A 26,310-nucleotide genomic window follows, 5' to 3' on the forward strand; every position below is an offset into this window, starting at 1 on the left:
ATATTGACTCACTGGCCGCAGTAAAACGTCAAGCTGTTTACCTGCTGTTATCGATTTAGTTTATACAGTATAACAGTAATGTTAATGTACACTGTCCCTGTCAAATAAATAAATAAATATGATGGCTGTGGTTTGGGCGCGTCTCATCTGAGCTTTGATTGAGTCGTTTGATTCGTGTTTTCTAGTGCCATATTAAACAAACCGTTCTGTTAGCTTAAACCATCCATACAGAAAGTCGTATGTGAACCGAATTCACGTTTTTGACGATTCACCCACATCAGAGATGTCATTTTATTTCACGGTTCTTCTCTGAATGCCTTGCTCGTATATCATTGGGTTTCCAGACATCGTAGGGGAATTATCGGTTTTAAACACTCCGCGTTTTCGTACACATTTTTGAAATAAGCTTCCTTCCTTCACAGTGGGTCCATCTCTTTTGTGGTTTTAAAACATTTTGAGCTCAGTGACGTCCATTATCGCCACAGTTCGCGCCATTTCTTGGTTTAATTTTTCTTAGATTGAGTCGTGATGCATTAAGAACCGTTACTATTGAGTTTTTCTCGTAATTGTGGACTAAGTTGCTGTTTGACTGGATTTGTAGCTTCTTAATTCTTTACGCCGAAGGCTTAAACCCCCATATTTTATCCCCGTTCACATTAAATTTCACTCTCTTGAGTGACCGTATACTATTAAAAGTGTAATAGAGCTGTAGTGTTACAGTCCCTGTGCATCATCATTTAATTTGGCTTTTGTATTATTGTTCTATTGTATGCTTTTTGTACAAAATGACATTAAAGTGGACTTTGTTTCTAGTGTTTGTGCATTCAAGCTGTGCTTTAATAATCTGAATTCATGTCATAATGCTGTTGGGAAACCATTCATACTGTAAATAGCTGTATCATTTTAATAGAGGATTGTGGTTAACACAACAGCCTTAACTTTGGCATTTTTCTTTTCTTTGCGGAAAACTTGGTCACCCATGGGTTGCACCCTTAAGCAAGGACAGGAAAGGATACATTCATGCTGACCAACAAAAATAGACACTTTTATTCAGATCAAATCACACGGCTTGGGCTTTAATGTGCTTCAGCATGCATTTTTTGCTTATTATTTTCAGGCCATGATGTTGAATGTATCCATGTTGGGAAAAATCTCGCACTAATGGCCTTTTAGCTTCATGTGCTTTTCAATGCTTATATTCCTGCTTATAAAAGCTTCAGTTCCTATGACCGTGATCTGGGTTTCCTGCAAAGATGAAAGAAACTGTGTTTTCATTCAAAAGCGATTAAAACCAGTACAGCTCTTGCCCTCAACTTCCTAATTCTGTTGTTCATTTATCAACGGAGAAATAAGGTCCTTCATCTACCTGTAAATCATTTCATTCAACAGTCAGTGATCTGTTTTGATGCTTTGAAGGAGGTGTATAATTGGTATATATTGATACAAATCACTTAAACTGTGGTGTTTGTATATATGAGTACCATATTTCAGTTCACAGGGTCTGACGAGTTGAAAAGCGTTGTCTGTTGGGTTAGAAATAGAATTGAATGTCTTGGTGTCCGGAGATATACGTGTTGGTTGCCACATTATATTTAATGTTTTAAATGTGTTGTCTGGGATCATATTTCCTTAAATACCCTAAAATAAAATGTAACAGATCATAAAATAGGCTTACCTGTCTTTAAGACACACAAACATTATTCTGGTATATAACCTCACACAAAGCCCAATCAAAATTAAGTGAAATTATTTTGTTGGTATGTTGTGTGTATGTATCTGGACCAAGCCAATCTAAATTAAATTACTGTAATTTATTTTATATATTTCATAATAGATATATATATATAAGTAATATAGGATATAGATATATATAAATATATAGGTAATTTTTTTTTTTTTTTTTTTTTTTTCTTTTGATTGGCTTGGTCAGATAAATAAATAATAAAAAATAATAATTTTTATTACTTTTGATTGGCTTGATCAGATACTTAATTTAATCAATATCTTCCCAAGCCAATGAAAATACTATTTATACCGTTGCCAGCTGTGTGCAGGTGTTTTCTCATTATGTTTGAATGAGTTCAGCTAGCACTGGAAAACTCCCTACATGTGCATGTGTCATCTCCCAACCACCGCTTCCTGTCTGTCAAACTGATATATGACATAGAAATGATAAATGACGAATTGATTCATTGTTTTTGTATTTACTTTGTGTACAAATTTATTATTAAAAAAAAAAAAATCGGATTAAACTGTGTACTATACAGATGTAACACACCATAACTGCGCTTTTCTTTCGTCATTCTCATGTTTTGTTCTGTACGAGTTGAATTGGACCGTTGTTAATAAAATTGATCTGATGGTTTGTATCTGCTGTGTTTTGTCCTGTTTAAGCTTGATAATGATTCAGTTTTCTGATGCCACTTTTCTGTTTGTACTTCAGTGGAGCCACATCTGCTTCTGTTGTGAGGTGATGTATGCTACCTGAGATATTTATGCGTGTGTGCTTTTGAAAGCATATTGGTTTTCTGGTGACTTTACATGATTTTTGTTAAGGATCAATGAATTATTCAACTGTAAAACATCGAAGATTAACGGTTTATGATTGTAATAAAAAAAAAAAAAAAAAACTGGCCTGTCAATCATCTAGTCACCGTTAACAGCATGCAACATTTTCCTACCTTACTAATGAGAAACGAAGAGCCATGTTGATTCTGCCAGTCGCGTATCTTTCATGCCATGAGCTTTACCCTCATGTGTTTGCATAATAATGCATTTAAGAATTAACGGTTCTCTTTCCTCTCCCGAACGTCCCCCGTCTATTTTTAGAAAAGTTCATAATGTTGTTGCAGACAAAACAAAGAGAATAACATTGAACGTAAACCATTTTTTCATCAGGTTAGATACTGATTATTAATTAATATCATTTGTATTTGTAGTTCTATTCGAATCCTCATCCAACGTTGCAGCGGGTTGTGGGTAATATTAGCCGTGGATCTGGTAACTTTGAATTTCCACCAGAGATAGTAAACCATCCGGCTACCTTTGAGATGCTCATTTCAGTGATTTGAGACTAATTCTAATTTTGAATACTATTTAGCACTGATAGTACTGGGACACAGTGGTGCATTTGCTGCTGCCGTAAAGCAATCCACACTTTCGGGGGAATTTCATACTCGCTGACTGAATTACATAGTCCCCGGAACACAGATGTTTGGGAAAGAAATCAGTAACCTTTCGAATTTTAAGAAGTCAGTGTACCATCAAAAAGAATCTAAAAAAATCTTTTCATTGTTATTAGTCTTATTTAAAATAAATAAATAAATAAACTTCTAGTAAGTGTTTTTAAGAACTTTTTGAAAATATTAAAAGCATCAAGAATTGGTGTTACCTTTTACTTGATAATTACAACACATGACAATTTAAAAGTCATTAAATTTAATCTTCTCTGAAAATTGTATGTTTTTTTTTAAACCCATTAAACCCAGCTTTAAATACAAAGCTTAGTTTTAAAAAAATTTGACACATTTCAAAACTAAAACTGGCTTTAAATGTCTTTGTCTTCCAGAATGTTTTTAAATCCCTTTACAAATGGAATCGATTTTTTTTTTTCACATTTCAAAATTACATGTCATACTGTTAATAACTACAAACACTGCTTTAAATACTTTAGTCCAAATGGAAGAACTTAAATGCATTTTTTCTCTATTGAGGAACTAAATTACTCTGACCATACATAGGTTTTCTTTTGTCCTCATAAATTGGCACCTCAGAAATAGTATAATAGCGCTCCTATCTCGCCTCCGCAGGCCCAGTCCCCAATATCTCGCCTGTAAATGATTTCCCAATATCTGTCCATCCGTCTGTGTACCCTGCTTCTCAAAAGTTATATGGCGACACAAAGAGAGTGACTTTCGTGATGGTATCGCCTGAGCAGCACCCTTCTTTCTATCTCGCTCGTTTCTATATCAACCTCTAGTGTGGCGGGACCCTGAAGAGAGTTCACCAGCACCAGCTGCCCTGTCAGTCTGCCCGAGCACTGGACACTGAAAAGTGCTGGACTCCCCCGGGTCCCCCAGCAGGCCAAAGATCAGCGTGTCGCCCAGGATGCGAGCCACGGACAACCGGAAAGAGGACGGTGGGCGTGGACATATTGGAAGTTAATGGAGACCGGAGCCTGGAAACAGACGTGTCTCCTTGGATGCAAGGGTTTGCGGTCGCAATGCCTGGGTGGAAGAGAAACCAGAGAGAGACGCTGGAATGCTAGATCAAAGGTTAACCTGAAATGATGTCTTGGAAATATAGCAAGGTCCATTGGCAAAGAGCAGACAATCAAAAATTTGGTTTTGGAGCAAATGTGACAATTACAACTCTGGAGGAAAAAGGGCCTTATCGCAGACTAGAAACATGATCTACACACAAAATATGTTAACAGGATATTTGGTCGACACATTGCAAGTGCACTTTGTTTTTTGTGCATCATTAGTGTGTGGTTGTAAATTTCATTTGCACTTAGTTTTGTCACACAAGGTGGCAACGCTGGCACAATCCCTTGTTTTCACCGTCAAAAAAAGACACAGATGTGTCTGAACTAGGACAAACTACTATTCCCATTGGTTTTCTATATAAAACATCTGCTTAATGGACATGTTTGACTGTTGCGTTGGTGTCGCGCATCTTTTAAAACGCAGAGCTTAAAATAAGTTTAACTTTTTAAAAAAATCGTGGCTCTAGGCCTTGCCATTTTCTATATTCCACTGCCTGTGTGTAAAATGGCCCCCAAGACATTCACGCAACTCTAGTTTAAATGCGTACGAAGACATTTTATAAACTTCTGGAGAGAAAGTGGCACACTGGATATAAAATCTTCCTAGTGCGCATGTGTCAAGTGTCAATGTTTGTACACACATCAAATCAATGCTTTTTGCGTCAACTTAAATTTACTTTGGGCTTTAACACACCAGTATTTTTATGCTAATGTTTACAATAGCATTAACGCACCTATGTAGTGTTATGAACAAGTATATGAACGACCTAGTGAAACCACCAACCAAAACTGCATTTTAAAGCATCGTTTGGGACCTTCTTTCGGGCTTTATCTAAGGGAGCATTGTATTCCCCAAATTCCTTGCAAGGAGGCTCAGAGAGAAAAAAAAAAAAATATATATTTATATGTTTTAATTACAGTGCAAGTATCGTACCCAAAATGCTAACAATGCTGGAAATATTATTTTAAATTACTTTTGACAAAAATTGTTTGTCACATAGACTTGAATGGGACTGTGTACCATTGTATACCCAGCCACCCCCCCCCCCCAAAAAAAAAAATTATACATATATATATATATATATATATATATATATATATATATATATAATATACACTGAACAAAATTATAAACAAAACACTTTTGTTTTTGCCCACATTTTTCATGAGCTGAACTCAAAGATCCAAGACTTTTTCTATGTACAAAAAAGGTCTATTTCTCTCAGATATTGTTCACAATTCTGTCTAAATCTGTGTTAGTGACCACTTCTCCTTTGCCGAGATAATCCATCCACCTCACAGGTGTGGCATATCAAGATGCTGATTAGACAGCATGATTATTGCACAGGTGTGCCTTAGGCTGGCCACAATAAAAGGCCACTCTAAAATGTGCAGTTTTATCACACAGCACAATGCCACAGATGTCCCAAGTTTGAGGGAGCATGCAATTGGCATTCTGACTGCAGGAATGTCCACCAGAGCTGTTGCCCGTGAATTGAATGTTCATTTCTCTACCATAAAAATGAGCTGAATCAGTAAATTATGAATAATTTAACTGCCATTGTGTGAATAATAAGTAATCCATATAATGTGTAATTAATATGAGTATGGGGTTTTTTGAATGTGGTATTTTTTAATTGGTGATTTAATTTTTTTAGTGCTTAATTTTTGGAATCTGATTAATTTGTAGAGATTAAGGTATGAAGATAGATTTAAAACAGATCTTCTGTTGTTTGTTTGAGATGATTCTACAGAACTTTGACAGACCAGCAGATCATAATGAAGGTTTGATAATGAATGCTCGATGGCAGCTCCTGCTATCACGGCCCAGGCTGTACCCGGCCGGACACTCGCAGTGGAAACTTCCAGCCGTATTCACACAGGTGTGCAGACACAGACGGCCAGGACGAGTTAGACGGAAGAGCTCAATGTCTGAAGCACACACACACACACACACATGCAGCGCTCAATCACTTTTGGGTCGTTCTACAGCTACAGTAGCATCTGCATCTGAAATCTGTTCAGAAATGAAACTCATTAATCATACATCAAACCTACCATGCGATATTAATTACTTTCTGTTCTCTCTCATTTCAGACATGATCACGCTGAATAATTTAGCATTTTAAAAATACATTTAATTGACCATTGGCAGACATTCTCTCTTTTGTCATTGGAGTAACACCTGATTAAAGGTAATGAGGGCCAGAAACATCACTGATGAATCACTGGAATACGCTGATTTTCATAATTCAGACAGGTATTATAAAAGCTAAAATAATAGCGTAGAAATCTGAATGTTCTGTCAGATAATTACCATGTCTATTACATATATTAAAATGAAATTTATAATTCAATTAACATTGCAGCATCACTGATGTTTAATATATACACTACCATTCACAAGTCTGGGATCAATAAGATTTTTAAAATGTTTTTTAAGGAGTCTCTTATGCTTATCAAGGCTGCATTTATTTGATCAAAAATACAGTAAAAACATTAATATTGTGAAATTTCTATTTAATATACTTTAAAACATAATTTAATACTGTTGTGGCAAAGCTGTATTTTCAGCATCATTACTCCAGTCTTCAGTGTCACATGATCATTGCAAATACATAATACAAAAATATAAATTAAAAAATACATATATTACACATATATATTACAATATATAAAAAGTATTTTAGAATAAATATACCATTATATATTATGTTTATTTATAAGAGAATTAATATTTTAGCTTTTTTTTATTTATTTATTATTGTTGTGTTTTATTTATTAGTTTTAGCATTTTGGGAATTTTTAAGTTGACGTAGCATTAAAAATAGCGACAATTGTTTTTAACACTTTCTAAGTTAGGTTTAAATCTTAAATACAGTTAGTTTTCTGGACAGTTAGTTGTGTGTGTGTGTGTGTGTCAGTGTGTGTGTGTGTGTGTGTGTGTGTCACCTGTGCAGTGGGTGGAGTCCAGAAACTCAATGCAGCTGGACGCTCTCACATGAGTGGAGACAGAGGCAGGACGATGAGACGATGCTGATATAGAGGCGGATGCAACATTGTTTACAGTGGTGTCCACAACTAAGAGGACAGAAAACTGTACATGCTTATACAATGACCTTTTAGACTATAGTCAGAGTAGACACCATATGTGATATGACACAACTGGGAGCGCAGTCCTGAGGAAAGTGCAGTCCATTCAGTGTCAACTGTTGTATATTTGAGTGAAACGTCTAAAACACGTCTTTCCACAAATTTACTGCATAGTTTGTGAAAAACAGAAATAGGCACAAAGCAACACAACAGTACACAATACTGGCCTTCATTCATGAAAGCAACATGTAAGCATGTAAGAAAGTTTCTAAAAGAATTAAAAGAGAAATAAAGAGTTGCACTGAATTGAAGCATCAACTTACACAGAGGATTAATGAAGTATTAATACACAAATACTTAGTTTGTGTTTTAAGAATAATTCTTACATAGATGTTATGCACATCTATGCACAGATTTAATGAATAAATTGCACAGAAATTCTTTCATCTTTTATTTCATGAATAATGTATAAATTGTTACTACAATTGACATTGTATGCCATGAATGGGGCATGAGGGAGAAACCTGCACAGATCAAGCACTGTTTTTTGTTTAAAAGAAAAAAGATCTATACAAATATGTGTGTGTGTTTTTTTGTGTGAGGGGAAAAGGGGATGTGGTTTTTTTGGGGAGGGGGTGTTTTTTTGTGTTTTTTGGTCTTATATTTTGGCCAAAAGCAATGGTTTAAAGTTAAAAAAAAACCCTAATGATGGATTTCTTTCTTATAAACACACAGCTTTTCACAAGACGTTAACTGATGGACTGGAGTGGTGTGGATTATTGTGATGTTTTTATCAGCTGTTTAGACTCTCATTCTGACGGCACCCATTCACTGCAGAGGATCCACTGATGAACAAGTGATGTGGTGATTCAGTTCTTTAAAATCTGAGGAAGATACAAACTCATCTATATATTGGATGGTCTGAGAAAGTGAGTATTTTTTGAGAAAATTTAGATTTTTGAGAGAACAGTTCCATTCCAATTTGTGTGAATGACTGTTATTTACTCCTGTTTTAGACACTGCCTTACTCTTGTCGGTATAAACCAGTTTGGCCGTGGGTGCTGACCTGTGCTTGTCTTGTCTGTGCTGGAGTTGTGTTTTACTGTGCTGTTCTGTAACAGACTGAGTTTCTTGTTTTTGTGTTTGGTTTGTGTTTGATTTTCTTTGTTGTTATGTAACTGTTTTTGTTTGTTGATGTTTTTAGCAATGTTTTTTGTGTTTAATTCAATTTATGAGTTTTAATTTAAATGTATAGTTAACATTATTACCCATAGAAAAATTTTATCAGACATTTTATTCTGTAAGACAAAATATTATAAGAATAAAATAATTAAAATGTTATAAGTAAAATTAAATTCATGAGTTTTTAAATTAAATTATTAGTATTTTTTATTTTTATTTAATTTAAATGAAAAGGTTATCAGTGTTTTCATGTAGGTTCATTTTTCAGAGTCCACTCCATTGTCCAGTTTTCCAAACAAAGTTTAAGTCATTTGGTCTGTTTATTCCAGATCTGGTCTACTCTTGGACTAGATCTACTCTGTGTTTTGGAGACAGGGCCAAATAAGAGTCTGGTGTTAAAACCAAAGGCAAACACCACAGTTGTTTCACAGTGTGAAAAACTATTTCATATTTGCAGACTGAGCTGAAAGATGTTTTGAAAATTTGAAGCATGATTATGAAGAGAGCATACCAGAGCATTTGTTTTTAATTACAAACTCATTAAAGGGATACTCCACCCCAGAATGAAAATTTTGTCATTAATCACTTACCCCCATGTCGTTCCAAACCCATAAAAGCTTCGTTCGTCTTCAGAACACAATTTAAGATATTTTGGATGAAAACCGGGAGGCTTGAGACTGTCCCATAGACTGCCAAATAAATAACAGTGTCAAGTTCCATAAAAGGTATGAAAGTCGTCGTCAGAATACTCCATCTGCCATCAGACGTGCAATCTGGGTTATATGAAGCGACAAGAACACTTTTTGTAAGCGAAGAAAACATAAATAACGACTTTATTCAACAATTCCTTTGTCAACAGTCTCCTCTGTGTCTCTCCATACCACTGTATGCTCTTCTGTGTCATCCGCGCCACAAGGATGCACTGTTTTCTTTCAAATCAAAGCTAAATACATGTAGAAACAGTGCACCCTTGTGAAATTATTGTAGGCCTATACATTTTAAAGAAGTCCGAAACACAAAAAAAAAGGCTATATAAATTGAATTAGATACAAAAGCATTTTCACAATATTTAGGCTATAGCTTTAAAATTGTAACACAGCAGTTCCTCTGACAAAAAGTAGGCTTATCGGACACTTTTTGGTTTTCAGATTGCTGTATCAATTATGTTACATAACATAAATATTTTTTGGTTTATTAGTATTATAGGCACGGTTTTGTGCTATACAGTTTCCCAAACTGTATCATCTGAGCAAAAGTGCTTGTAAACACTGTACACTGCTGAAATATTTAATGGAGGTTGTATTTATTTATTTAGCTTCATTTATTGAGTAGTTGCAGTTATATAGATCCAATTATGGCTATAAAAGCAGTCAAACTGTATATCTTTTCACAGAAGCACAGGTTTTCATTAATCATCCTCCTCAAATGTGTCCCAGGACGAACAGGCGCGTTTCTCCGAAATCACGGAGCTGTCACAGACGACGGCTCTTTAAATCCCAAACCCTCGCGAGTTTCACAGCATCAGCGTGATTTCAGTCCCTTCTTCATCTGTCATCCTCTCACATTAGCCTCGGTGGGAGGAGAAGCTCAGGGGAATGAGTCTACAGCTCCCCGAATAACGAGAAGAGAACCAGTCAGCTGTGTCATGTTAAAACGGAACCGGACAGATTTATATGAAGTTATCGTTTCATTGGTTTTGTTAATAAGGGCCCCCGGTTGAGCTGTTGATGAAAGAACAGAGGCTCGTGCACTGAGCAGACAGTGATGGATGAGGTCTCAGCTGAATTCTGCTTCACAACTTTCATTATTCTCACATTCTCTTCTGCAGGAAATGGATCAGTCCAGCAGCACATTTAAACCCCCTTTGAGTGTGATGTGCTTGCAAATGGTACGAGCCCCAGTGTAGCAAGAGCCATTAACTCCATAGTAAGAGCTCTCTCTCTCTCTCTCTCTCTCTCTCTGAGCTTAGATAAAGAGTGCATTCGAGGGAATCTTCAGCAGATGAGCAGGATGTTCAGAATATAAGACTGTAATGACTCTGTGGAGAAGTCAGCATCGCAGCCTTCAGTGTAAGTGTGAGTAATTCTCATTCCTTCACTTCATTCTCATCAGTATTTTACAGGAAGTTGAACTGCTGTCAGACTGCAGTTGGCATTTTGAATAGCTGTATGTATACATCTTTGATTACTGCATTCAAAAACATCAAATCATATTTCTCCTTAAAAAATGTAAAAGATAAGGAATTATATTTTGTATATAGAATGTGAAGTCTTCTTGGCGTTGTGAAATTATCAGGAGAATTGAACTCATTTCAGTTGTATTTATCTTGATTTGTTGTATAGTGATATTAATTTTTACAGATAAAACAAAATCAGTTGGGTCCGGGATGATTTTAATTACTGTTTCCTGTTTATTTATTTATTTTTTTATTTAATTTTATTAATTTTATGAATTGTTTTTTTTTTTTTTTTGGAGGGGGTGGGTTGGGTGAAATAAGATCTGGATATTTTTTCAAGAGATTCACAAAACTACATCAACTACATTTGTATTTAAATACAAATTATTAATTTGTATGTTTTAGTGATTTTGTTATGCGCTTTTATTTGTTTATTATATTATTTTGTTGATATTTTTGTTAATTTATTTTTTTATTTCCGTTTTGGTCCTTATTTTAATTTTTAAACAAGTTTGTAAAAAATATGGCCCAATTTTAATATGAAGGAATTGTCCGTATTGATTTTCCACAGGTGTTATACCTGTATTATGAATTACACATTGCATTATGTTGTGTTTTAGGGTTAAAGGAAACTTATTTTAACAGATATTGTCCTGGAAGAAAATTACCAATACATCTCTAATTTTATTTCTAATTTCATTTTTTTATTTAATTTTTTTAAATTTAAATTTGTCATCTAAAATTTATATTTTATTTTAATTCAGCTTTATTTCAATTAACAAGAACAGTTTTTAATATGTTATTAGGTTTTGTTTTAGTTAGCAATAATGCTAAATCAACCAGACTTAATCTAATTAATTATTATTATTTATTTATTTTTATGATCAGATCAGCTAGAAATAGCACCTTTTAGTATATGAACTGCACATTTTCACATTTTACACTGTGATAACATATAGAGAGAGTAATATTAGGCTATTATACAGTGACTTTCTGCAGTGATCTGATTATTTAGTAACTGTTGTTCTACTAATGTGTGTTATTTAATGTGTTAATTTGAATTTAATAGTCTTAAAAACTTTACAAACTCAAAAGTGTATAGACTTCATAGACAGACACACATGCTCTCCCGGTGTTTTATTGTAGTCATTACTTGTTAAATGGCCTATATCACAAGGACAATGATGCATTCGTGGTGAAAGTGCACTGAATAGTGTTCACCATGTGACAGAGATATTAATCTCAAAGCACAGATGATTAACCCGAACCAAGCAACATATGCTGGTTTATAACAGCCTTTCAATGAAATAATGAGCCTGTCTTTCTTTAAATATATTTTGACGATTCCCATTGTAACAAAACAGTTCTTTTAGGTCGATTTTCTCCATTCTAATACCCTGATACCATAACATTTTCATTTATTCTGTTTCTTGATGTGATTCAGTCATTTTTTATTACCCTATAAATATAAAGAACGAGGCAGCGCATGTCAGTGTGACAGAAGGAGTGTTGTTGTATTATTCAGGTCGCTGTTGTTTTCCTTTCAGCGCGCACTTGTGCTGTCTTTCTTATTTAGACAAAAGCATGACAGGAGTTTTGCGACCCTCCAAACAGAGACCCAGTATGAAGCGACCTCGAAATGAGCCTTACAGGTACATCCACACACACACACACACACACACACACACACATTTCTCACAGGCATATGTCATGAAGAAATATGAAACATGTGCTTCCTGCGTCTCCAGTGCAGTTCCACTCATATTTCTGACACTGTGTCACTCTGATTTTCTCATCTTTCTCAAGTCTATTCTCCTTTCAGTCCCTGCCAACATCCATTTTCCGGTGTTTTTGATATTAGGCTTTGTTCTGTTCTGAGTTATGAGCTAAAGGACATTTCTGGTGCAATTAGATTTGTATGAGGTATATTTTTAAAACTTTTGACTATCGGCATAAAGTCTGGTCCACTATGCAGCATATAGCATTAAAATTGTGCCACCCACTTTTTTTAGCAGCCTTGGTTATAGAAGTGTTCTCCCATTCATGTAGTGATTTAAAAAGTCTCCGCTAAAGAGTTTTAGGCCACAAGATTACAAACTTTGGTTTCGAAGCAAGAAAATCATACAAAAATACACAGGTACAAAGTCTGTGTAATTAACGGCATTAATGAGGGAAAGAACTACAATCCCATGAATCAATATATTTTACATTTGATTGCAAAATATGCACATATATACAAACATTTAAGTATTCAAAAAGCGTAGGGAGACTGACTCTAATGTCATTTGCAGTGGGTAGATGCTAAAGTGTTCTTTTTGTAGGATTGCTTATCGCAGTTCTGATTGGTTGAGGTTTCTTTGCAGAATTGTGGGTAATGTAGTTTTTCACCAGGAATCACGTAGTTTTTTTTTTGGTTTAGGTTATCGTTGGTTTTTATTTGAGGTTTCCACTAATATGGCAGACGCAAATTAACAGATCTGATTCATATCAGATTTATTTCCATATAAAGGACGCCTGATTTGAGACTATCAGAATCCATGTGCTTTTTTCCAGCTTACATATCCGATTTGTGCCACATGGGAGGAAAAAATCAGTCACTTGAACCATGTAACGAAAATGTGGCCATAGAGACTAGGGCCAGAACATATTAGCAACTGCATAGCAACACCCTGGCAACCAGTCATGACATTTACGCATATAAACATATATGATAAACACATACTGTATTACAGACCGAATCTACCCACAATGCGCTCTAAAAAGTTCAAGGTCTATAATGCAGTTTTGTAGTCCATTTAATCTCATTTACCTTCCTAAGCATCCTACCAGCACTCACACACACACACACACGCACGTTCAACGGGAGTTTACTCCACTTATTTGCATAATGTTATAGGGCGGCTTTGACTGGCGTCTTCTCTCTTGGCTCTGGGCTCCGTATGACTCACACAGCCGCTTATTTGCCTCTTGTTAAGTGTTTTCACACATCAGGAACTTTGTTCTCTATTTCAATCTCATCAGAAGATCTGACGTCTCATTGGTTATGGCCTGCGGTCACATGCTGTTGTTACTGCATTAGTGTGCGCTGAGATTCAGCACGACCCCGGATGCTATCTGCATTTTAAACGTCCTCCCGCAGGGCAAGCATCCCTTCGTAGAGAGAGAAAACCTCTGAAAATACGTTTGGCAGCATGCATTAGTGTGGCACACGGGGGGTTCTCTAGAGGCCGTTTTTTTTTTTTGCTCAGAGATGTGTGTGTGTCTGCCATAACAAAAGTCTAAATTTAGCCCTCTGCTTTGCACGATGTTGCCTCTGGCTAACAAAGCCATTTTCTTCACTTAGGAAGCTTATAAGAGAGCAATAAAATGATTCACGAGGGATTACTTTTAATAAACAATAGAACGCTTTTTCTCGGCACTCATTTTAAAATGTGCACCGTGTCAACACTTTTGCTCTGCAGAACTGCTCACTGAAAACATACTCTTCAAAAATATAATTCACATTTGTCAGGGTGAACATGGTTGCAGCTGAATGAATATGGATGCAAAAACATAATAGAGAATACTGCAGTTCAAATATATTCATATCTTATGTTATTTGTTCAGATTTTATTATATTATCCATTATTAAAGCATCTATCTTTTAGTATTGACTTAAAGTTGAAGTAAAATGTAATTAAAAATAAAACGTATCATGTCATATCTGTCCTGTAGCAGTGAGTGTAAAATATTTATGACAATGTTTGTTATTTTTAACATTTTAACATTTACATTAAAAAAAAAAAAGTATTTTTAGCATAATATCTTGACATTAGTTAAAAAATTCAAATATGTAAATATGAATAAATATAATATTTACATAAATAAAAATATGTCATTGGGTAAATTCTCTTGCAGTTCTATGGAAGCTTATTCACGCCTCAGAATAAAAATGTATGCAAAAATTAATTGACGTTTTATTTCACAAATCTGCCTTTTTTCTTGAAACTGTAAATTTATATTTCCAGAATTCAGACATTTCAGAATTGCGAATTATATCTCACAATTGTGATTTTCCATCTCGCAAATTTTACATTTTTGTCAGAATTGGGAGTTTGTATCTTGCTGTTTTGAGTTTACATTGCACACTTCAGATTTTTTCAGAATACTGATTTTACGTTATGCACTTTTTTTTATTTTATTTTTATTTATTTATTTATTTCTGAATTTTTAGGCATGGTTTGACCACATACATATGCAATATTCTGGGTAAAAAAATAAATAGGACATAAGCTTCCGTACCATACTGCATTGCATTGCATTGCATTGCATAAAATAAAATAAAATAAAATGAAATGAAATGAAATGAAATGAAATAAAATAAAATAAAATAAAATAAAATAAAATAAAATAAAATAAAATAAAATAAAATAAAATAAAATAAAATGAAATAAAAAATAAATAATGCACTTTTTTGATGAAATAGTTTATGATGGCAATAATTTTAAACTCAATTTCTACATATTCTTAAAATGTGAGTGGTGTGAAAACTTCTGGCGCAATTTCTGGGTGGTTGTCATGTTGATGCTAAGTAGTTACTAAGACGTTTTGAGTGTTGTAGTTGGTTGCTAGGGCAATGCTATGCAGTTGTTAAGTGTTACGTGTGGCTCAAGTTGTAAGAGCCCACACCGAAGTTAAATACTTTAGGGTTTGATTCAAATCCCTCACCCTAAATATGAGCAAGAGTAAAAGAGATATCACTATTAAAGAGGTTCAGACACATTGGGACTGAGAAGCGTTTGAGGCTGAGATCTGCAGCTGTGAGCAGGTTATTTTAAGAGCTGGATATCACTGTCATTAGACTCTTTTATCCTGCAGCAGCTTAGAGCGGCAATCTGACCCAGTCTGATCCCACTGCAATCTAATGTATATCTCCCTCAATCACCGGATTCCTCTGAGGCAAAGTAATTTACAGCTCCCTATCTGTGCATCAGAGAATCTGTCTGGGCTGAGTTGAATCCAGGGAAAACCGTAAGGGCCATAAAACAGTGGAACAGGATCAATATAGGGTTTGAAAAGCACTTTCAACCTGAAAGCAAAGCAAAGGTAATCACTCAGCAACACAAAACAACACTATTCATTCATGAACCAGTGATATACCAATCTGTTTGCATATTTTAAGCTCTTATATGGTGTTTATTTTTCAGTATTTTTCAGTTAAAGGTATAAGTATATGGAGACCAATTAAATACATGGAGACAAATGAAATTCATAAGCACTTTCTGCTGGAGAAACAGAACAGGATTAATGTATTAATATTAACATATAGAGCATATTGGTACTTTATCTGCTTCCAAACATGTGTTTTTTGTTCATATCTAGTCCAGTCCATTAGCAAAGTTCAGCAGTACTCTTCAATTCTCCATCAGCAGTATTGTCATACTAATCTAAATGATTATTTATGATCTCTCATAATGTCATAATGTGAGGTTTGCTTATGCATGATCCAAGGTCAAGCACGTTTACAGATTTCAGTTCTGTGGACACAGCAGCATATTTCAGTTCTGAGGTTTTTTTTTATTTATTTTCCCGTTCTTATGTGATGATGTTTTTTTTTTTTTTAGTGGTGATGTAGTAGAAGAATTCTTTCTTCTACTTTATTATTCATCCCGCTTCTGTGTTCCCCATTCATTTCAGACAAACCACTTTCCCCTGTGTGCACACTCAATCTGAATTAATCAATCTGAATTACCTCGGGGGAAGAATCAATCATGTCAAACACACGAAGGACAAGTGAGCAGTTTCAGCTTTACACTTTTCAATTATATCTGTTCAGTGAGTTTGTCCCAGTGTGCCGTTTAACACTTTCTGTCCTGCAGTGATTTACACAGCGACTTTAGTGAACAACAAACAGATGCGCTAATGATACAGCAAACATTCTGCAAGCTACAATGAAAGATCAGGAATGTTTGTGCCAACTCAATATTGTTTTATAACGCTAAAACGACATAAAGAGAGATATAATTGCCGGATGATGTCTTTATGGCCCCTGCTGTTTACAATTTATTTGTACAGGCAGCAAATCCGTCTCACACAATCAAATGAAAGCTGATATCTGTCCTGATGTACATGAATGACCGTTAATAGAAGCGCATACGGTGAAGCGTTTGATTCAGATGCGCCTCTCTCTCTGTGAGCCATCAGACAGAGACTGAACTCTGGATAATGAAGCTTGTCTGAAAGATCAGCCTGTCACTTTAGAACAAAATCTCATTAGTTTTAAGAGACCTCTCCGTGTGGCATTTGATCCTATTTCCTTCATTGAGAAAGAGAGAGAGAGAGAAGGAGGAAAGACAGCAGGAGAATGTCTTAGCATTGTAGCAGTGTGCAGTTATGGAGTCATGGCCTAGTGGTTAGCACTCATGCTGTGATGCTCGTGTGGGAAACTGAAGTTTGATTCCAGCCTACTTTGTGTCTCAGTTTCTCTGTGCAATAATTTCCCAAATTGTAGTCATGAAAAGAATCAAAATAGGTAGGACAGACAACAAAGTACTAGTTCTTTCTTTAAAACACAAGTACCACATTCTTAAAACTTGATCATTTTTATTTGTGTTGGTTTATGCATGGGGGCTTTGAAAACATTTATTATTTTTTAGGAAAAGTTTCTGTTTAATGACTCTAAAAATCTATAACAAAAAAAATATAATCATTAACTTTTTTGAACGTTGTACGTTACCTCCCCCCATGACGTGGACCTCCCTAGTCATAAAAAGATTCAGAATTCATGATAATATCACAAAAATACATACATACTGTGTGTGTGTGTGTGTGTGTGTGTGTGTATATATATATATATATATATATACACAAAACACACATATATATATAACAGTTATTTTAAATTATAATAAGATTTAAAATCTGTGGTATTTTAGCATCAATGAATGTAGTTTTTTAGCTTTTATTTTTCGTTTTTTAATTTTAGTAATGTTTCACTAATTTTGTTGTGACGTTGGCCTTTTTTTAGTTTTTAAGATATTATATATATATATATATATATATATATATATATATATATATATAATATATATTAAAAAACTAAAAAGGCTATAGTTTTTATTTGAGATTTAGTTATTTTAGTACATACAGTTTACATCAAAATGGGCAACTATAAATCTGAAAATTTAAAAAAAGTTAAATTTTTCATATTTCTATTTCAGTTAACATTTGTTGTAATGTAAAAAGTTTTTCTATGGTTTTAGATTAATTTTAGTTTTTTGTTAACTAATAATAATATAATATTACTGGATTTGATTTTTTACTTTTTCATATTTTGTTTCCATTAAATTTTAGTCAAGTCATTGTGTGTGTGTGTGTGTGTGTGTGTGTGTGTGTTGTGTGTGTGTTTGTGTGTGTGTGTGCAGTACAGGTCAAAAGTTTGGAACAATTACTATTTTAATGTTTTTGAAAGAAGTTTCTTCTGCCTCATCAAGCCTGCATTTATTTGATCAAAAATACAGAAATTTTTTTTTAATATTGTGAATATATTATTACAATTTAAAATAATTGTTTTTAAATTTATTATACTTTAATTATCATTTATTTCTGTGATGCAAAGCTGAATTTTTAGGCTCATTATCACATGATCCTTTAGAAATCATTCTAATATGATGATTCATTATCAAAGTTGGGAAACAGTTCTGCTGCTTAATATTTTCTCAGAACATGTGATACTTTTTTAGGATACTTTGATGAATAAAAAGTAAAAAAAGAAAAAAAAAAGCTATGTTTTTAAAATATAAATATTTTGTAATAAACAATATACACTACTGGTCAGTAATTTGGGGTCAGTAATTTTTTTTCTTTCTTCTTTTTAAATAAAAATCAATACTTTTATTCAGCAAGGAGCTGTGTTAAATTGATAAAAAGTGATGGTAAAGAAAATATATTATTAGAATATACTTTATTAGAGTTTTTTTTTTTTTTGCATAAATGCAGTTCTTTTTAACCTTTTATTCATCAAATATATTAGACAGCAGAACTGTTTCAAAAACTTATCTCATAATAAATCAGAATATCAGAATGATTTCTAAATGATCATGCTGATAGACTGGATGTTACATTGTGACACTGAAGGAGTGGGCAGTCAATGATGCTGAAAATTCAGCTTTGCATCACAGGAATAAATTATTTTTTAAGTATATTCAAAATAGCCAAAAATGTGGTATTTTAGCATCAATAATGTAGTTTTTTAGCTTTTATTTTTATGTTTTCATTTTAATTTTAGTTACAAGTTTCAGTAATGTTGTTTGTGACGTTGGTCCTTTTTAGTTTTTAGAATATATATATATTAAAAACAGGCTACAGTTTTATTTGAGTTTTAGTTGAGTTATTTTAGTACATACAGTCTAAATCAAAATGGCAAATATAAATCTGAAAATTAAAAAAAAAAAGTTAAATTTTTCGTATTTTTATTTGCAGTTCATGTAAATGTAAAAGTTTTTCTATGGTTATAGATTTAATTTTAGTTTTTGTTAACTATACTAATACTACTGGATTTGAATATATATATATTATATTATATATATATACTTATATATATATTATATATATACATACTGTATGAGAAATGTTGCCCTTGGCAACTATTTGAACTAAAACTCTGAATGGTTAAAAAAAAAAAAAAAAAAAAAAACAAAAACATTTTTAACTATGATCCAAAATTTTAAATGTTAAACTAGGGGTCCCCCTTACACTCTTACTCCAAGAAGAGTAACTAAATATTTATTATTATTATTATTATTTTTAGCAATTTAATTAAAAAAAATTAATATTTAATAACTGAACAGACAAGGGACGTTTCCATTCTGCTGAAATCTGCAGTACTCTCTTTAGCTGCAGATTCAGTGTGGGCCGGCTTATGCATTTACTTCTGTCTGGTCCCGTCTCTTTCACTCGATGCTAGCCCCTTTTCCTGATTGCATGCTCCATCACGCTCTTGACAACCAGCAGCAGATTTCTCCCAATCTCTCATCATCCCTGATATCTCTCTCCGGTAACAAAAACCGCTAGGCCTCAGGGCATAATGGGAAAAGTCTCCTATTTCATGAGACCCTGCTGAATCTTTAAATAAAAAGCTTGGCAATTTTTGAAAAAGCTCTTTGTTGCCGAGTTTTGCCGGAGACCAGTTCGCCGTTCGCAGCATGATGCCGAGGATGTGACAGAGCAGAAGAACTAAAGCTGGAGACGTAGAGTGATCAGTAAAGTGCCATGCCGCTAATGTATGTATCATGCAGAGGCTGTGGCTGGCATGCATAATAAGCTGTGATGTTCTTCAGTCACGGAACAGGAAGTAGGCCAGGGCCTGCCAATAATAACCGTGCATTGTGAATCAGAATTGAGAGTATCGTGAAAGAAAATCTTCCTAGAGAACTTATTTCTTTCAGTTCTTCACTCATATGGTTTTCATTTTCAGGGTTTTCGATTATCAACATGTTCCGATGTCTGTGACGACCATCCCGTGTGACTTCGCATCTTTTCGACGGACGTGTTCCTCTCCCTCTTTTCTTCCGCAGCCCTGCGGCATAGCAGAGAAAAACCTCAGAGCAGACACAAGTCCAGGAGCAGAGGAAACCCAGCGTAAGATGCACCTGACATCTCTCAAAGCTCAAGATGTATATACTTTAACGTATATAACTTGTTAGCATATATACAATTAAAATGTAAAAACTTTTCTATGAAAAATGGACTGAATATAGTAATGACAATCTTGCATTAAGGCAGGGGTTCTCAATTCCAGTCCTGCTCTGCCAATTTGTATGTTTCACTTATGGCTTCAGACGTTTGTTCTTTCGAACGTATCACAGGATATTCCGTGTTTGGAAATAGCTGTTATTTTTGTCTGTGTTACAGCTTGTTTTAAGAAGTTACACATTTTAAAATGTAGACATTCTCAAGCTGTTTTAGCCACCGTGTGATGCAACACAACAACAGTCAAGCCCAGTGTAGACACATTTTTGTCCAACCAGTGACAGATGGGAGGCTGGACACAAAGAGCAGTTGGGAAACCTGTTTGGAAACAATTATTTTTTAAGTTTGTTACAGTTTGTTTTATGAATTACACATTGTAAAATGTAGCCTCAAGCTGTTTTAGCTCAACGCAACGCAACAGTCACACCCGGTGTAGAAACAGTGTAAAGGTGTTGGTGAAATTTCAGCACAAATTGGCAGGCACAGTAGGTCCATTGTCTACTCTAAATAATGTAGCAATTTATGCTTTCAAACCAAACATATTTCTGTTGGTCGACTTGAGTGCAACAGGGAATTTTTTCGCCCTGACATGAAACTCAAGATTATGCAGAATTAAACTGTCAGTATGTTTATAGCAAGCTGCCTGAGCAGTTTTAAGGTAACTCTATCGCCCCCTTGAGTACTGGAGCTTATCACAGTGAGAATGCAGTGTAGAAAGGCCACAGTGTTGCAATGGTTTGGCCAAACGTTCATTTTTGCATTTGCATCTTATAATGAATATCAGCATCTCTTGTACAACATTTTGTACCCTCGTATGTGTTTTGGTGAATGTTGCTCACTTTATAATTCATTTGTTTTTTTGTGAGCGTGTATGCCTAAGTGCATGCATGCGCCTCTGCTGTCGAAGTCCAGATGGTTTCTTCTCTTAAAATCCTCCCTCCGCTATAGACTACTCCCTCCAGTAAGCAAACCTTTAGCCTATCACCAAAAGCAATTATAGCAAATTAATAGTGCATAACCAATACGAAGCGTTTATAGTGCTTTATTACAAGCCCTAATAGTTTTTACTGCCAGCAGATCACAGTAGAATGAGTTTGCCTTTGTAGCTGGGAGGTTCAAACTGCTTTTTAATGGCTGGAGCTGAGCTGGAATGGGTTTCGGTTTTTTATATCCAGCTGGGATTGGAGGGGGTGTTTGAGTGGTATTATCATGCTGCGGAAAAGAGGTCCAATCTAAAAAAAAGTGTTTCACTCATTAGAGACATTAGATTAGAAGAGTTGCTTAAAGCGGGGCATCCTCATTTCTCTCTTGTTTTTTTGTTTTATTTTTTAAAGCTTTTGTATATTGATTTTTATGCTGTACTATGTTTAAATGGTGAAAGTGCTCAAACTGTGGCTCAACCAATGATGTGAGTTTGGGCAGGGGCTACAGGGTTGTCCATCTAATGGTAAATTGGGGGTGGGGCAGAAAAGACCAGTTGGGAAACATGTTTGGAAACAGTTATTTTTGCGTTTTGTTTGGTGCTGCTATTAATCACAAAATCCACTTTAAGCTATTTTTTGGGAATAGCATGTGTGCTAACTGCTAGGTCACATCTCACATGTCTTTGAGTCTTTATTTAAAGCTGCAGTGTGTAACTTCTGCTCCAACAGTGGCATTAGTTAGACGCTAGTGTCGCTGAACATAACATTAATGCTCGCTAACCTCTTCTCTCTGCAGTAAGAATGGAGGCGCTGATGTGTCATTAAGGAAAGAACTGACAGTGATTAAATCACAGATAGACGAGCTGCTGAACAGTCTGGAGCGGATGGACCCTCAAAGCCATGAGCTGTCAGGTTAAAACACTCATTTCTTTCATCATTAGAATGCACCTTGTAAAGGTGTTGGATATGAACCAGGGCGCAGTGGGGTCTCATGTATTTGTGATGTTATTTTGTCATTATTTGGACATTATGTCTCACATTTTGAGCAAGTGGCGCCTCTAAAGGGGCTGGAGCCTCGGGCCCCCCTTGGTCAGCTTTTCTGTCCTTGATCTCACAGTTTTAGGTGCATTTAGAGCATTTGTGTGTGTGTGTGAATCTCAGGAGACTGCGGTGGCGTTTCTCTCCGCCTCCATGGCTCTGTGAGCAGTCGGCGGACGATTCATCTGGTAGCTCTCCTCCCCTGAGGACAGACAGGGACCCACAGAGCCCAGAGACAGCAGGCACAGCAGTGTGAAACAGACAGCATGTAAACACACCACACACACACACACACAATGGCTGATGCTCACCTCCCACTCAGACACTTAGAAACACTTAGTAGTCATGAGACCAACATTAAATCAATTATACAGTAAATTAAGTCTGGCTTTTTTACAAATTACTGTCAAATTATTCATAGTAAAGAAAATTGTGTCTACAATCATTGTGATAATTAATTTATAAATTACAGTTTAAACAAAAAATAAACACATTATTCGCTTTGGTGACTATTTTCCACAAGTAACAGAGCTTTTTATGAAAGGCTGTGAATGAAACATTTATATAAATTAACACTCATTTTCTGTAGTGAAAAGGATACTTTGTGATTGTGTGTACTGATAATAAAGACAAGTGAATATATGCTGAAAAATATTTGAAAACACCCTGCACCTTTTGATGATCTGTTGTGATATTAGTACTAATAGTTTTGACAATCCACGAAATACACACCTTACTGTACCAAAGCAGAGAAAATTTTTTTTTACTTTTTTCTATTTTCATTTATATTTTCACATTACTCTTTAATAGCAACAAGACTTTTTTGCAATTAAGGTATAATACATTTCTTATGATTTCTGAAATTTGGTACAATTTTCTGTTACTGTATGATTGGATTATAAAACCGGCTTAAACACCAAACTTGTTCTTTGAACTTAAACATCTTGAACACAATATTTCAGGATAAACAAAACCCCCCCCCCCCCCCCCCCCCCCCCCCCCCCCCCCCCCCCCAAAAAAATGTATAAATGGTATAAAATGTACTATTTGATGTTTGACAGTCATCTATTACTGTGTATTTATTCATGTGTTTTGGTCTAGTGTTAATACTAGGAAGCAGATGTGGTGCTCTACATGTAAACACAGGTTTCAGGTAAGTTTGAACCTGTAACTTTTTTTTTTTGTTTGTTTTGTTGTGTTTAAATCACCTGCCATAAACTGTTCCCTTGGTCCTAAATGTTTCTGTTGCTCTCTTCATCAGATTCCCAGTTCAGATACCAAGTTTTTGGGGGCAAAGTCCCAGGATCTCTAATGATTGGTGTAACGAAAAGGACCGGGGGGCAAGTAAGAAAAAACCATATCTGGATCATTTCCAACTATCCCGCTCCGTTCAGAGTTTCATATGTGAATAGTCTGAACACTTAATCCAGGTTTGAATCCGGTTGTGGAGCAGCTGTCTACAACAGGACCAGAACAAACGAACTATGTGTGCGGTCACAACGCTGCTGATGATTCCATCGACGTATTGGAACACAAGCTTTTTTTTTCCATTTATTAAAGTCCCCAATACTGAGAAGACGCAAGATCAACATTGAAGGATTGACCACACACACACACACACACACACTACGTTATTGCCGATACCGGGTACATAAATCTAGTTTTATGGTTTCGAACACATTAAATTGCTGATGCTAATAATGAGATCTACCTGTACTATCAAACCTGATAGCCCCTGATATATTAAAAAAAATTGCTAAAATTATGTAGTAATGTATGAGCCATAGCTGAAACTTAAGATTTAACCTGACGATGTTACATAAACTCCTTTTTAACCCGGAAATGTCATTAAAATTACATAATGTATAATAGTTATTCCAGTACAGCTAATTCATAATTTTTGTTTAGTCCATCATCTACCCTCTGTTACCACACTAGACATGGTTTCTGCTCATTGCAAGTGATATGTAAAATATCTCCTCATTAACAGCTCTGGCCAGGCTTTAGTGTTAAGACTAGGATTTTACTGTATGCAATCAGGAAAAGGTTTTGTTGTTGGTTGTTGTTTTTTAATGGGGAAAATTTAGTTTAAAGTCCACACACTTTGTTTTGTTTTGTTAATAAGGCCTACAATCATAAAGGTGGTTTTTCTGCTGCTCTTCTTTGGCTGTTTCTGTCTGTCTTTCTTTTCTCTCTTGAGGGCGCTGGTTTGTGAATTTTTTTTTTGTTGTATATTACTGTGCTTTATGTAAATATATTATGGAATGCTGTTTTGTTTTTATCACTGATGTTGCATGAATGTATTCACCAACAGAAATAAAAATACATCCATAAGATCCAGTATATTGATTATAGAGGTCTCAAAATATGTTTTTGTCCAATCATATTTTTAATGACAGAATTTTGATCAATAGCCATTATCCTATACAATCATCAGCGGTTTTTAAATCAGGGGGTGCCTGATCGAAGGTGATCGAACTTCAATTTTCATGACAATTTTATGATCTGTTAAGATTTACATAATCTAATGATGTTATTAATGTTCTTCAATTAAAGAAAACAGCGTTAGGTTTTTTAATACATAATAATAATGGGGGTCTCTGGGTCTGTAAACCAGTGATCTATATGATTCAATCCCGTCCAGTAACCTTAGGTATTATTATCCGTATGTTTTTCACCACTCATGTAAAAAACCAAATCAAAACAAGTTACTAAAGTTTCAAAGTCCGTCTGCCTCAAACAGCAGTTAGCTCGGTATTGTCCCTCCTTTCCTATGCATGTAATGAGACTTCAAGGTAGGATTGTTAGATTCAGTCTTTGCTTTGCGGTATGTTATATCTCTAAAGATTTGTGAAACTAAAAACGTTTTTAAGAGAGCTGTTGGCTTTAAATATTAACCCATTGTGTGCTTCCCGCTGGTTGGTTTTGCTGATTAACTCAATGAAACTAATCAAACAGTGACGAGTACCAGATCATCCTTCACATAAACAGAGCAACATGTAGCAAGAAGACTCTGACTTTTACAGCAGGGTAAGACCTTAATATCTTCTTAAACATCTGTTGATAGTCTTTAAGCTGGTATTAATGTTCTTTGTACGAGTTTAAAAATCTCATCCAGAAAAAGAAAAAATTAAACTATTAATATTGACAGGAGTTTCGTCGTTTTTATTATGGAATACTAATGTTTTTGAATCCATCCTTTAGTAAATGAAATCCGTTCTGACTTGAAAAGAAGGAGTCAGATGCAACTTTTTTCGGAACTATCCATCCTAAAATCCATAGTTGCTCTATGTAGTCTAGGTTTTATAGCTATGGGTTCTTCAGCGAAAGCAGCAGTCCCATCACTACACATGTGCTCAACACTGGGGACTGTGTCCCAAAAAGCGGCAAGAATGGCCCTCAGTCTACACCGCCTGGACCCCCGCATGTCATCTGGAACCGCATAACCGCTCCAGATTGGGTAACCGGATTATTATTTTATTTTATTTATTTTCAGAAGAAATCTGATTGAAAGTTGTATTGTTTTTTTTGATTAGATTATTTCCTACACAGCCACTGAGTAGTCATAGAATTAATAATGATAAAAAGTGAGTGGTTTACTTATGAATCCCTCGAAAATGTTATGTTAAATCGCCTTTTGATTATTTCAGGACAAGCAGATGAGGACGGACGCTTGTCCAGGACTAATAACGGCAGTACCTTCACTCCAGAAGTTTGCTGGAGTCCGCTTTGAGAACCAGGCCAGTACTGGGGATAGTTTGGGACAGGTCACGGATTTTTACACCATATGTTGAGGTTTGTAGGAAGTAACTTGATGGAAGAGAGATTGTGTTGTTTTTTATGTAGTTCGCTGTTTAGCTACAAGAAATGTCCCTGAACCTTTATTTCGCTTCATTTAGATT

At 35.0% G+C, this 26,310-nt stretch overlaps 1 pseudogene; it reads right to left on the reverse strand.

Moving 5' to 3' along the window:
* Window positions 1-3,879: 3,879 nt before the first annotated feature.
* LOC109083680 lies at window positions 3,880-8,632 on the reverse strand (annotated as a pseudogene).
* Between the last annotated feature and the right edge of the window lie 17,678 nt (window positions 8,633-26,310).

Source organism: Cyprinus carpio, unplaced genomic scaffold (assembly GCF_018340385.1).
Source record: "Cyprinus carpio isolate SPL01 unplaced genomic scaffold, ASM1834038v1 S000006493, whole genome shotgun sequence".
Lineage (NCBI taxonomy): Eukaryota > Metazoa > Chordata > Actinopteri > Cypriniformes > Cyprinidae > Cyprinus > Cyprinus carpio.